The 14,441-nt window shown below is 36.6% G+C and overlaps 1 protein-coding gene across 4 annotated transcripts in view; it reads left to right on the forward strand.

Annotated features, from left to right (window-relative positions):
- The first annotated feature begins 809 nt into the window (after positions 1–809).
- Positions 810–14,441, forward strand: part of LOC141454021 (uncharacterized) — a 301,530-nt gene continuing 287,898 nt past the window's right edge. For all 4 annotated transcript variants that reach the window (XM_074127764.1, XM_074127767.1, XM_074127766.1 and 1 more), the window contains exon 1: positions 810–841. The gene's annotated coding sequence lies outside the window, so the exon portion shown is untranslated. The remainder of the gene's footprint in view (positions 842–14,441) is intronic.

Consider the following 14,441-nt stretch of genomic DNA (forward strand, 5'->3'; position numbering starts at 1 on the left):
AGTTATCCTAATCTCAAAGACACCATCTTATATTTTCCAACTCTTCAAGTTCAAATCCTCGATCCTTTCTCCCAATACTAGATCTCGTTCCTCTGATCTCTATATTCCCTCACACCGTACTTCATCCTTTGACAAATCTTTCTTAATTCGTGCTACCTCTTTCTGGAACTCCTTACCATCATCTGTCCGCCATGTTCCTACCCTTTCCATCTTTAAATCCCTTCCTTTCTACTCAGCTTCCTCCGCAATAATAATTGAATGCATTTATTTCTTTAATTTTAATTCTTATTTTTTGTAAATACTTGCCTATTTTTTGTGTATGAATATCTAAAATACAGGCCAAACCAGTAGGCCCTCCAAACTATACATGTATTTATACTAAGGGGACAATAGTCCCATGATCCAGGATAATAAATTTATTTTCATTCTTTCTTCTTACAGCTCACATTACTTTTATTTCCATAGCACAGTATTTTCAGATATATAATATACATCTACCATATAATTATTATTTTGATGATTATACTAAGAGAATTGGTTTTTGAGCAGTTCTGGGTAGGTATTATGGAAGACTTCCGGGTCGTCTCCATTATACTCTAGTTTAGAATGAAATTGATTTTAAAAGAAAATATGAAAATTGATCTGAAATTCAGCAATAAAGTCTTGTGAATTTTCGTGCGATATTCTAAATAATTTCGAAACCAAAAATTCAATTGTTATCTCATTTCAAAACTATCCCCAAATTCTTGTATTTTTTTTTTTTTTTTTTTTTTTAAAGAAAAGCCTAATTTCTTTCTCTTTTTGTTTTAGAAGCGGAAGTTGAAGAGAATGTAAAAATAAGGTAAGGAGCAGCTTTCTCATGTAGAATTAATCTTTTATAAAGAAATTTTAGACCAAGAAGTCTTGGCAAATCTACCGAAATTGTAATTTAGAATGAAAATTCGAATTAATTAAATATGCCAGTCTTATTGCTGATTTAAAGAATTTAAAATGTACGAACAGAAGTGCAACCCAGATAATGAGAGCTGCTAATACGATTCGACGTTTTCCACAACTGTGGGGACCGTCCTTCCAAAAAAATCATACAGTGGGGGCGCAGTTATTTAACCCGTTGCCGCAAATGACGGCTATAGCCGTCCGATCTTTGTTGATATATAGGCAAACGACGTCTATAGCCGTCGTGCACATTTTAATTAATAAAAAAAAAGTTCAGCGTTAGTACGAAGTGTACTAACGCATACACTTGTTAATTATTGAATTAGTAAAGCAAATGCTGTATAGTCGTCACGACGGTCATAGCCGTCATTTGCTCTGGAAAGAGAAAAAAATGACATGATGTGCAAATGACGGTTATAGCCGTCGAGAGTTTTTTTTGGAAAAACCGTGGCCAAATGTGATAATTTTTATTTCCAAACATACAACTTACACTTGATTCCATCTGCCAGTCATAAACAATTGAGAAAAAAAAAGTGTGTTTCTGAGCACGATCATCAAAATAAAAGTGTGCGGCAACGGGTTAAAGAAGTTTATGTAAGGGCCTCGTTAGGCTATGAAAAGGAAGATTGAAATATAAGAAATGTAGTAAATCATATTCTGAAAAAATCTTATGCCTGAATGAATTATTTACACTAGTAATTGTACTAAGTATTTATTAAGTAATTACACTATAATAATACTTTTTCTTCTTCTGGGGCGCTACAGTCCTGAAAGGACCTGGGCCTCCTCCATTCCTCTCGATCCAGGGCTCTAGAAGGCCACCTATGCACGCTCATGCTCCTTAGGTCAGCCTCTACATCATCCAGTCACGTCATACGAGGCCTCCCTCGATGACGTCGACTCCCCCCCACCCCACCTGGAGTGCAATAAAGTATCCAAGTGTTCCGATTTCATCTGCTCCGCATGACCAGGACCACCTAAGGGTGTCCTTGTTTAATGAAGGCTACGAGATCCGGTTCCTTTCAACTCTACATTCGACCTAATCCTCCACCGATCTCGCTCCTTCACTGAACCTTTCTAAGGATCTTCCTCTCCTCCAGACATATAGGGGGCCCGCTCGTCTTCCCTGGTCAATATCCACGTCTCACTTGTGTAAGTTACTACTGGCCTATAACACCAGTAACTTTGCACAAGTAGATAACGTTTTATAAGTTTACATTTTGTGAATCGCGAAATAACTTCTTGTCTTATTGTCTGAGCTAACGTCCTTCAGCTCGATAACAAAAAACGCTCCTAAATATTTGAAGCTTTTTACACTCGCTAATTGATATAGTTCATCAACTTGATGAAATCTTCTTCTTTGCCCGGATCCTCTTGCGGTTTTCTTGAAAAAAAAAAAAAAACTATCTTCTCCGCATTTATTTGTAAACCAAGCTTCTTTGCTGCATCCTCAAAACTCCTGCAAAGCTCCAGCATTCATAGTATGCACCATTCTAACCACATCATCGGCGTAAGTCATGTGCTGCGTGAGACGATTATAAATAGTCCCATGTTGGTTAGTGCAGGTGGTTAGTTAAATAGTTATGTAAGACGTGGTTTTTTTGCGACTTGAAATCCCGCCGGAAACTGTATTGTAGCTTATCTTTTTTGATTTTGAGGATTTAGACTGAAATCTTATTTTCGCAACCTTACATTGATACATAAACACTTTTTGATACTTTTCTGCAGATAGAAAGACAACAAAATATGTATTTCCGGTGTTAAAGAAATATCTCTAAAATCTACAAGATTACAGAACTTCCTCTTAAAACACGTGAGTGTAAAAAAAAAAAAAAAAAAAAAATAGAATCTTTATTCTCCTAAGTAAATATTATTTACTACAAGAAAGGCCTAAAGCCAAATTTGCATAATGTAATTTCAGCTTTATTTCTATGAAGTAATTTAGTGCGTAGAAGGGGAAGATAATAAATATAAAAAAAACGAGGGGGGCGCTATTTTCTCAAAAAAAAAAAGCCCCTCTATTCAGGTAAACTTGTTTTTTAAGAGAAAATTATGCCGGTCTTTGCCTCACATTTTCTGAACTTACTCTAGAAGTAAACTTCCGCATTATTCTCACTTAATAATCAGATCATTAAAATGATAAAAAATTATTCATCTTCATATTAAAGTTATAAATTTAATTGGGATGATGTAATTGTTGTCTTGACTTCTGCTGAGAACAGCTGATGATAATTGAACTGAAAATACATCCACAAAGAAGGGTACATGTTTAAAATTTCAGTTATCTCAGAGATACAATAAAAATTGCATTTATAAACGAAGATTTGCCCTATATTTTAAAGAAAATTTGGGAATTTTATCTTTTTAATAGAAATAGAGAACAAAAATTGTCAAAATTGGGTGTTTTTCCAACGTTAAAGCTTTTTCGTGCACTTTTTGACGATCAACCCTTTATACAACTGTCCTACCGGACTTTATTCTTGAATACTCTTCAAAAAATATTCAAATTCCTCTTATTAACGGGAGATTCCACTTTGCGACTACATAGAACTAATCACCGATATCTATTTTTGTAGTGCCAGATAACCGTTAAACAGTTAAGCGTTTTTGACGTGTATACACGTCAAACCAAATCTCTATTAAGGTACGTTACGATGGGCACACTCGTGAAAAAATATAAAATTGCCATTAACTACAAAAAACTCGAAATTTTAATAAAATACAATAAGAATATTATTTGGTGGGGATGTTTCCTTTATCTTACCGATAGAATTGCCAAGTATTTTATACGGAGGGATGTGGTGGAAGTCAGCCAAATGATAAGTGGTTGGTACACATGTTTGGTCTCCGTATTAGAGATTGGGAATAACGTACACAAATAGAAGCTCTCAACCCTTGTGAAATGCCCCGTTTTTACCTTTTAGATAGAGGTTCAGACCTCAGTACGAGCATGATTTCATTTTGAGCACAGAATTCAAAAAGCTCTTTTCTTCCTTGTAAAAGCTCTGGCGTCTCTAGTTAACTAGAGCAATGCATACGTGAAGAAGCGGTGCAAGATTTTTGAATGAGCACAGAATGCTCTGGTAATCTCAAGCCCCGCAGAGATTGCAGAAAAAGTCGCTTGCAGTGACTATTATGACGTAGTAAACTTTTAGTTGTTTTACCCTGCGTTCGACACGTGTACACACGTCATTGTCTGATTTTAATTCCGCACACTGTGTTTTTTTTTTGTTTTTTTTTAACTAAATTCCACGCTTAACTGGTTAAAGCTCCGCCGATGAAACCGATCCCTAGTTCATGTAGGGGGAAGTTGGAAAGCGAGAAGGGGATGGAGGTACTTAAGGATAAGCTCTCCCTGGTGGAAGTTCCTTTCTCCCCTGTAGTGTCCACATTAAATATAATCAGTCTCCTCCACTATTTAAGACTCAGAATGCCTAGCTAGGTTACATTCTTCTCCCAATCCCTGGTGACCGGCCAGGCGCCGAATCAACAGGGATAAAAACCCCTCAATGGTGTCTAAACATTCCTCTCCTCTTAGAGGGAAATATCCTCCCAAAGGATGTTCACAATACCCACACCAAATAACCTGCAAATAACCAGGAAAAGGCTACTCAATTCGAAGGAACACTTCGCAGGCTTTAGTTTCAACCCGGAAACCTCTGAGCCATCCATTCTTCAGCACGAATCGCATAAAACCTTCAGTTTTGCTCAGAGTTGTATTGGCTGTACGGAACTCCCAATTTCCTTAGAAATTGAAATTTTTAAGACACTCTAATGACGTTAACTGAGTCGAGGAATTGTTTTTTGTTTTGGGCCCTTCCCAAAAAAATATTTTTTTCGCATTTAGAAGATCACGAAAGATTTGTTACCAAAGTAGACTCAAGACGATTACAAATAAAAAAAAAAAAATTCTAATTTAAGAAACATTCCACCTAAAAAAAAGACTTAAAAAAAAAAATGCAAATCTTTGTCACTTTTTTTCCGCTTCCGGGCCAACGTTTTAGAACGAAAATTGCCCCCTTTCCTTCATCACCTTTCATCCGGTCATTTATTTAGCAAAAAATATTTCCGTCAAGATAAGAAATTAAATTATTTATTTATTTATGCAGAATAAATAAATCCATCATGGCGCTGTTGGCTTTAGTCGAAAAAAAGACTAATGACGATTAGAGTGCCGCCATAGTTTTTGGTAACGCCCACTATCACTCATTTGTTGTTATTTATTCTATTTTATTTATTCTTCTATTTTTTTGGGGGGGGACCAATTTAATTTTTATAGCACGCGATTTATTTTTATTTATTTATTTATTTATTTTTTTACTAAATATAAATACTTTTTTTATTTAAGTCGCGTCCGCATTGGTGGTCATTAGCACCTGAAGCTTTTTCCAGTGCACTGCCGGCTTCTTCTGGAGCTGTCCATCTAGTTCGATAACTACCCAACAATATCTCTCCCTTAAAAGTGCTTTTTAAAAGGAATTACCAATGATTAACCAATAATTTGATAATTTAGTGCTAATTTTGTTTATTAATTACGAAGGTCGTTTGAAAAGTCCGTGCAAAAATAAAAACTACTTAATTTTTTGGGGTAAACCTTTTTTATTTTTCAACATAGTCTCCTTTTAGGCTTATACACTTCGTCCAACGCTGCTCTAGTTTGTTGATCCCTTCCGAATAATAGGATTTGTCCAAGTCTGAAAAATAGCCATTCGTTTCTGCAATCACCTCCTCGTTTGAATAAAATCTTTTTCCCGCCAGCCATTTCTTCATATTGGGGAACAAATAGTAGTCCGAGGGGGGCAAGCCTGGAGAATAGGGGGGATGTGAAACGAGTTGGAACCCTATTTCCATTAATTTTGCGACCACAACTGCTGAGGTGTGAACTGGTGCGTTGTCGTGATGGAAAAGGACTTTTTTTGTGGGCCAATCGTGGGCGTTTTTCTTGTAGCTCGGTTTTCAAACGGTCCAATACCGATGAATAATATGCACCTGTAATAGTTTTACCCTTTTCCAGATAGTCGATGAGGATTATTCCTTGCGAATCCCAAAAGACAGTCGCCTAATCTTTCCGGCCGAAGGAACGGTCTTCGCCTTTTTTTGGCGCAGATTCCCCCTTGGTAACCCATTGTTTAGATTGTTCTTTGGTCTCAGGAGTGTAGTGATGTCCACAGTGACGAAACGACGCTTAAAGTCCTGCGGATTCTTCTGGAACAGCTGCAAACCGTCCTTGCAACACTTCACACGATTTCGTTTTTTGGTCAAGCGTGAGCAATCGCGGCACCCATCTTGCGCGGATAGCTTTGTCATGTCCAAATGTTGATGCAAAATATTATGTACCCGTTCATTCGAGATGCCCACAGCACTAGCAATCTCACGCACCTTCACTCTTCTGTCATCCATCACCATATCATGGATTTTATCAATGATTTCTGGAGTAGAAACCTCAACAGGGCGTCCAGAACGTTCAGCGTCACTTGTGCCCATATGGCCACTCCGAAAATTTTGAAACCACTTATGAACTGTTCTAATCGAAGATGCAGAGTCACCATAATGTTTATCAAGCTTCTCTTTAGTCTCCTGAGGCGTTTTGCCTTTCATAAAGTAGTGTTTAATCAACAAACGAAATTCTTTTTCGTCCATTTTTTGAAAATCCTTCCTCGATCCAAACGAATGCCAAACACAAAGAAATAGACCGATCTGGCTGAAACTTGGTGTGTGTTCTTCCAAGAGATGCTACTAACTAAACATAACCTCGATACGCGCCAGTGGTGCTATCTCTCTGACTTTGCACGGACTTTTCAAACGACCCTCGTACTTTATAAGTAACGATAGAGTAAAATTCACAGAGATGGGAGATGTAGAGGGAGCTGTAATCCATTCCTTTCCCCGGAAGTTGAACTTTCTCTAAAAAATCATTTTAAACAAAATTTAAAGATCAACATATAAACAATTTTAAATGAAATCGTTGGAGTCGTTTTTTTGTTTAAAAACAAAATAAAAAAACGTGGTAAAAAGATACTGGAACGTAGTACTTGACGGTGGTCGATTTTGACGGATTTTATTCAGTGACGTAAGCGAAATATCAAATTTTTAGCTTTTTGGGTCTTTTCATTTTTACAGGAAGTGAGAGAACGATAGTGGGAGAGAGTGGGGAGAATCTTTTTGTCAATAAAACTTAAAAAAACATTTTTTTTTCGTACTCATTATCACCTTAAAAAAAAAAAAAAAAACTGAGGATGCATCATGGACCCGGCCGTGTGTTGTACGTGAATACGTTTACGTAACGGGTTATATCTTTTATATAAACGTCGTAGTGAAACGTGCACCAGCTACTGCCCAATGTGTCTTCATAATCGACGATCGAACACAATCTATGCCTATACAGTCCGTTGTCGATGTAGAAGCGATTTCATCATCCACTTGCATAATTTCAACCTCCCCATCTGCAGATGTGCAGACACCGTCGTTGATCCGCTCGGCCGCATTCATTCTTTTACGTTCCCAGCACAACTTGACTCGGTCATATGGTGTTTTATTATTACCATTCGATTGTTCTTGAGAAGCCCTTTCCAACCGTATACCGATCTCTGTATTTGGTTTTGGCTATTCGACGCGTAATAGGCCGACATTATATATTTTTGATAATATTTTTTTATTTTAACACCTTATTATATTCACTGTCACTATTTTACACTAATGTTTTATATACAATCGATAGATTGTGACGACAGCTGACGATTAAAACTTAAACGAACATCGTAGCTTCTCCGAGTCAAAAGTTATACTAATTGCAAATCTCGATACGCAGCAAAATGATCTCAAAATGGCGGCGCTTCCCCCTCCACCACGCGCGTGATACGTCACAGTCCTCGCTTATCGTAATGAAAATTCTTTGATCCTTTAGCTTTCCAGTGGTCTAATTTAATTTTGGATGTAGCCGATAGATTCGAAACTACAATGCCAAACTGAATCCCCCGATTTTGTTATCATTAGGTTTTTTGGATTGCTTCCATATGATAGCAAATTTCAAGACGTATTCACGTCATAACGAATATTTCCGGTTCAATTTCAAAATCGATTATCTCGAAAAATCAAAACAAGTATTCAAATCACGTGAATATTTTTCCGGTAAAATCTCGATTATTACAAAAAATTTCACATCATTGTACGTATTAAAAAGAAAAAGATTAGGCGGTATGGGTTTAATATTAAAAAAGAAAATACCGCGTAATAATCTTCACGTGATCAAACCACCTACCTGTCCAACCATCACGTGAACTTAAAAGGGTATAAAAGTGACGATAAAAGGAGTTAATTGTTTTTGTAGTTTAATGTTATTAGAAAACTCCTAGTTTTAAGTAATTGTTAAAATTTTCACTCAACTCTAGGCCGACATATTGTGTGCATATCATGTGTGTAAGAACCCTTTTATCCTATGGTAATATTTCACCATCAATGCACACGATATTGTAGTGAACCCGTCAACGTCATATCCTGTGGCCCATGTTCTCTTAACCAATTTTAATCTGTATTCCGTTTTAGCCTTTAAAGCCCTTTAATTAACAGACACCAGTAATTTTTTTTTTTTTTTTTTTTTCATGTGCCATCTAGTTCGTAGCATGAAACTTATAAAATCATTTAGCAGACTGTATTTGATGCATCAGCTGGTAAACTAATCTCACGACTTCCATCTCTTACAATTGTAAATGAACAATTTACATGAAATGTTTAGTTTGACTCAGATAACTCAAAGGCAGGCTTTTTTTTGGCATAGTAATTGGTATAGGTATAGAATTTAACCCGTAGGGGGAAGAGGATTAGCCACTTCTTTAGGGTACTTGGCGTCCCTGCGGGTATCCCAGCCTAACAACATGAACATGAGCAACATATACTGTTACACCCCCCAATACATTTACACAGTACACATAGGACATAGTCATCTGTACAAGGTGGGGGCTTATTAGCTCGGAACCGTTGTACAGATTGTGTCAGGATGAGGAGGAGACGGCCTCTCTCACTGGCTGTTCTGTGAAGGCGCATCAATATCTGAGCTTTGTCGGCCTCTGAACGTGATCCCTCGAGTTGTAAGAAGCTTCTAGGAAACGAAAATCAAAACAGTCAGCGCCTGGATCTCAGGATCTACGCGTTGGAATTTATCACGCTAACCACTAAGCAAATCCCTTCCCAAAATTTCCTTGAAGTGGTCTAAGACCCCCCACAATGGTAGGTAGGTAGGTTTTAAAGATATATGTCTCTTTGATAACATTCCAGAAGTGTTTGAATGTAACCATGGCTGCCACTACGAATCGTTTGCCGTTGCGGTTATGCTCACTTCAAACTCTTCCCTGTTTAAAGATGACTTCCCTAGGACGTCATTCATCGTAACTAACACCTAAAATATCGCAGTGTTTTGTTTTAATTTAATAACTTTAATACAATATGAATTTCTTGTAGTCAACAATTGATTAAATTAACAAACGTTTAATAAGTAATCAAGTAAGATCTGTCACTAGTTTTGATTAATATTAAAGTGAAGAATGACGCCATTACTTTCTCTTACCCTTTGGAACAGAAGTAATGTAATCATGCAGATTTTTATTTGGACTTTTCGCCAGAAATAAGTTCATTACTTTTTTTCTTCCTTTTTGTAAATTTTAAAGCGCGACAAAAACTGAGGTTATTGTCGCCCGGAGCGTTTTTGAGTGCAGTAAATGGAGGTGGTTCCAATTAAGGGGACGGATGGTCTTCGTCGCGGATATTTAGAGAGAATTCAGATTTCTGAGAAGTTTCTAGATGTTGGGGGAGAATATAACCTGTTTTTGGGAGGACTTGACTCAAAGGGAATGCTGTAGCGGGATGATCTCTGTCTCACAGTAGGGGACCCAGAAGATCTATAAAGGTCACAGTATCCTCTTCTCTCCCTACACCCCTCCAAAAAAAAAATCGTTACCCCGAGAAAACGTGATGAGAGGTTTCAAGAAGTGGTTTTGAAAGCAATTGAAGCTCGCGCAGACAATGTCCATTTTTTTTTTTTTTTAACGATGTGGAGAATTACCAGGATGAGAGTGTGTAGATAAAGTTTGGAACGATAGGATTTCTGGTGATCTGCTAGATTGAGGTGGAAATTCAGTAATCAGGTGTAGGTCATCCCCCTTCATTACTTCATTGACATTGGGGACTTCATCGTCATGATGGAGGATAAAGATTAGAGTCATAGTAAGGGGCGTTTAAAATTCTACGAAGGATTTTTGGCAGGAAGGATTCTATAGGTTGGATATCTGGAAAGGTTGGCGGAGTCCCACAATTTAGTGACTAAATTTTTACGAATAAAACAGCACTTTCGTTACATTTTTGCTGATTTTTGACCAGACAAACTTTATTCTCTTGATTAAAAAGTGACGCAATAAATTTAAACATGGAATTTTAAGTTCCTGTTAACCACAGAGTAAAGAATTAAGATAAGTGGGGTGGATGATACAAAACGTTTAATTCGAAATGAGATGAGATACTTAAAAGGGTTTTTTATTAAAAATTCAAGTTTTAAAAGATACCTTCTGGTTAATGATAATGGTATAAAAAGAAAGGGAAGTAGCCTGGAAGCTGGAGATGGACCTTTTTATCCCCTTTCTTTCTGTGGCACCCACCAACCCTCCTCCAAAACTTCCTCCAGCCAATGTTTACAGGTAAGTGTTTTATATTAGAAGCAATTAATTAGTGAAAAAGGTATGATTATGGGCTGTTATTATTAAAAGGTAAAGTGGCCATTCCCTTTGCCCGCAATTCCCTTCATCCTGGTACTTTTACACGGCTTCATGTTTTTATTTATCGCCTTCTCTCCTCCACCGATCCACTGTCGTCTCCTAAGAAACTTATTGTTACCCTCTATTGAAGAGGAATGATGCTGACAAAAACTCTCCAATATCCCCTCTCTTTTCTTGGTTATTATTATATCCTGTTTTGGAGAGAGAGAGAGAGAGAGACAGAGGGTTTCCAGGCACACAGCTAACACAATCAATCGCTTATTAGAGATTGCCGTACTTCTTCTTTTTCTTTCTTTTATTAGCGAAGTGTTCTTTATATCCGGTGACGTCAAACTTTTCTTCCTTTTTCTTTATCATTTTGTTTACTTTCCCATTATGCAGATTCTTTCATGCTTTTTTTTTTTCTCAGTTTTCTCTTTTGCTACAATTTTCTGTGAGCTTGTTTGCTTTTCTTTCCACAAATTAGAAAGTTTCATTTTTCATTTAAAGCAAATTGGATGATATTGCTTTTTCTCCTCTTCTATTTTTGTTTTGTTCTTTTTTTGTTCGTTCGACACAAAGATAACAAAGTATCATTGCAGAACAATGATTTTTGTTGAGCTTAAGATAAAAAATGATTTTCCTAAGAAAACTTGTTTCCTTCAGTTGATTTCTAAATATATTAAATGTTTTCTTTTGGAAAAATGTGGTTATTTCCCATAGTTTAGGATAATATCTTTGATTAGGGTATTTTGTTCCCTACAAAATATTCTGGATGATAGATTTTATCCGTACTGGCACGATTAGATTGATATTCATTCATTGTCAGAGGTAAATTAATTAGTTTGGTTTAGACATTTCGTCATCACTTTTCATTAAACTAAAATTCTATTCGATAAAAGGGCACTTTTTGTTAACCGATTTTATTTTATTTTTCCCCAATTTAGAATTCTAATTGAAATTGAAAAGTTTATTTACAATTTAAAAACAGTTGTACAAATATACAGGGTGAACCAGTAAGTATTGTCCATTAGCCTACTGTGTGTAGTACGAGGGTCGTTTGAAAAGTCCGTGCAAAGTCAGAGAGATAGCACTACTGGCGCGTATCGAGGTTATGTTTAGTTAGTAGCATCTCTTGGAAGAACACACACCAAGTTTCAGCCAGATCGGTCTATTTCTTTGTGTTTGGCATTCGTTTGAATCGAGGAAGTCGAGTGATTTTCAAAAAAATGGACGAAAAAGAATTTCGTGTGTTGATTAAACACTACTTTATGAAAGGCAAAACGCCTCGGGAGACTAAAGAGAAGCTTGATAAACATTATGTTGACTCTGCACCTTCGATTAGAACAGTTTATAAATGGTTTCAAAAATTTTCGGAGTGGCCATATGGGCCATATGAACGTTCTGGACGCCCTGTTGAGGTTACTACTCCAGAAATCATTGATAAAATCCATGATATGGTGATGGATGACAGAAGAGTGAAGGTGCGTGAGATTGCTAGTGCTGTGGGCATCTCGAATGAACGGCTACATAATATTTTGCATCAACATTTGGACATGACAAAGCTATCCGCAAGATGGGTGCCGCGATTGCTCACACTTTGACCAAAAACGAAATCGTGTGAAGTGTTGCAAGGACGGTTTGCAGCTGTTTCAGAAGAATCCGTAGGACTTTAAGCGTCGTTTCGTCACTGTGGATGAATCATGGATACATCACTACACTCCTGAGACCAAAGAACAATCTAAACAATGGTTTACCAAAGGGGAATCTGCGCCAAAAAAAGGCGAAGACCGTTCCTTCGGCCGGAAAGATTATGGCGACTGTCTTTTGGGATTCGCAAGGAATAATCCTCATCGACTATCTGGAAAAGGGTAAAACTATTACAGGTGCATATTATTCATCGTTATTGGACCGTTTGAAAACCGAGCTGCAAGAAAAACGCCCACGATTGGCCCACAAAAAAAGTCCTTTTCCATCACGACAACGCACCAGCTCACAAATCAGCAGTTGTGGTCGCAAAATTAATGGAAATAGGGTTCCAACTCGTTTCACATCCCCCCTATTCTCCAGACTTGGCTCCCTCGGACTACTATTTGTTCCCCAATATGAAGAAATGGCTGGCGGGAAAAAGATTTTATTCAAATGAGGAGGTGATTGCAGAAACGAATGGCTATTTTTCAGACTTGGACAAATCCTATTATTTGGAAGGGATCAACAAACTAGAGCAGCGTTGGACGAAGTGTATAAACCTAAAAGGAGACTACGTTGAAAAATAAAAAAGGTTTACCCCAAAAAATTAAGTAGTTTTTATTTTTGCACGGACTTTTCAAACGACCCTCGTACAGATCTCCAAATTCCACTCATCTCCTAGAACTTGCCAATAACTTTTTTTTTTTGCAGTCAGAGGACCTCACAAAACGTGTATTTCTGGTGGAAAATTAATATTGAAAACCGATCACGAATAGACTAAAATTGTAACTTTGATCTTAAATATCTCGACAAATATTACGAATATTGAAACGGGGTCAACGTCATTTTTTACAGTTTTGTATGTAGTTTTCATAATCATGGTGGTCTTTATGAAACCTTGATCAGTTTATTTTGTCCGTAACTCCACCAAAAATAAAGATACATCAACGGGGGTGGAAAATTTGAAAACTAGACCCAAATAATCATATACAGTCGATTCTCGATAAATCGAAATTCAAGGGACTACAAGAAAAATTCGAATTATCGAGAGTTCGAATTATCAAGAAGTTTGAATTATCAAGAAGGGGAAAAAAATTCGAATTATTAAGAGTTTTTATTATGTATATATGTAAGTACATACGTATATTGAAAATACGTATGAGCTTACCTAAGTTTTAGACATATATAGCCTCAAGTAAAATAGTAAAAATAATGAAAACGACAAAAAAGAACAAAAAAATTACATATGTATTAACATTTCAATAAATAGTAATATAAATATGTACCTAATTAAAAAAATGAAGAACAGTTTTTTGTTACAATGTGGCTTGACTTAGTCAAGTGACTTAGAATTGTAGAAAGCGTTGATGGTGGAATATTGAAAGTTTTGGCGATATTTTTATTTTTTTCGAACCATTTTCCACGGCCGCGATAATTTTTCTTTTTTGTCGGACACAGTAAGGGTGACGTACTTCCCATCGTGACAAACTAAGAAAGTGAATTGGAAAGTTAAACTGGACAGGAAAGGAGGGAAACATTACGCAGAAAATGAACAATAAGCGGAAAATGAGAAATAAACATTACTAGGGAAAATTCGAATTATAAAGAGGGGAAGGTGGCCTCGCTCGAATTATAGAGCCTTCTCTCCCCCTGTTGTTAAGGGAAAAGGATTTCGAGTTATCGAGCGTATCTAAATACACTGCATTTTTTCGATTTACCGAAGTTAGCAGCTGTAGAGTTTGAATTGTCGAAAAATTCGAATTATCGTGGTTCGAATTATCGAGAGTCGACTGTAGTTTACTTTGTGTTTTTTTTTTTCGAGATTCCGCTTCCCTAAAAAGTTATTAGCGATTGGTGCGTTTTAAATGGATCATCCACACATACCAATTTGTAAACAACTTTTTTTTGTTTTGCGCAAACTGAACCTCAGAAAAAGGTAGATTTCCGGTAAATGCTCAGAATTTTAAAATTTGCACGATAGTAATACTATAAGTGAAAGTGCTAAAAAAGAAGGGTTAACAGTGAACTAAAAATGAAATGTTTATAAGAAATTTCGTAAAATTTAGTGTTTCAAAT

This window comes from Rhodnius prolixus, unplaced genomic scaffold (assembly GCF_049639745.1).
Source record: "Rhodnius prolixus isolate KJV_2025 unplaced genomic scaffold, Rpr scaffold_9, whole genome shotgun sequence".
NCBI classification, from domain to species: domain Eukaryota; kingdom Metazoa; phylum Arthropoda; class Insecta; order Hemiptera; family Reduviidae; genus Rhodnius; species Rhodnius prolixus.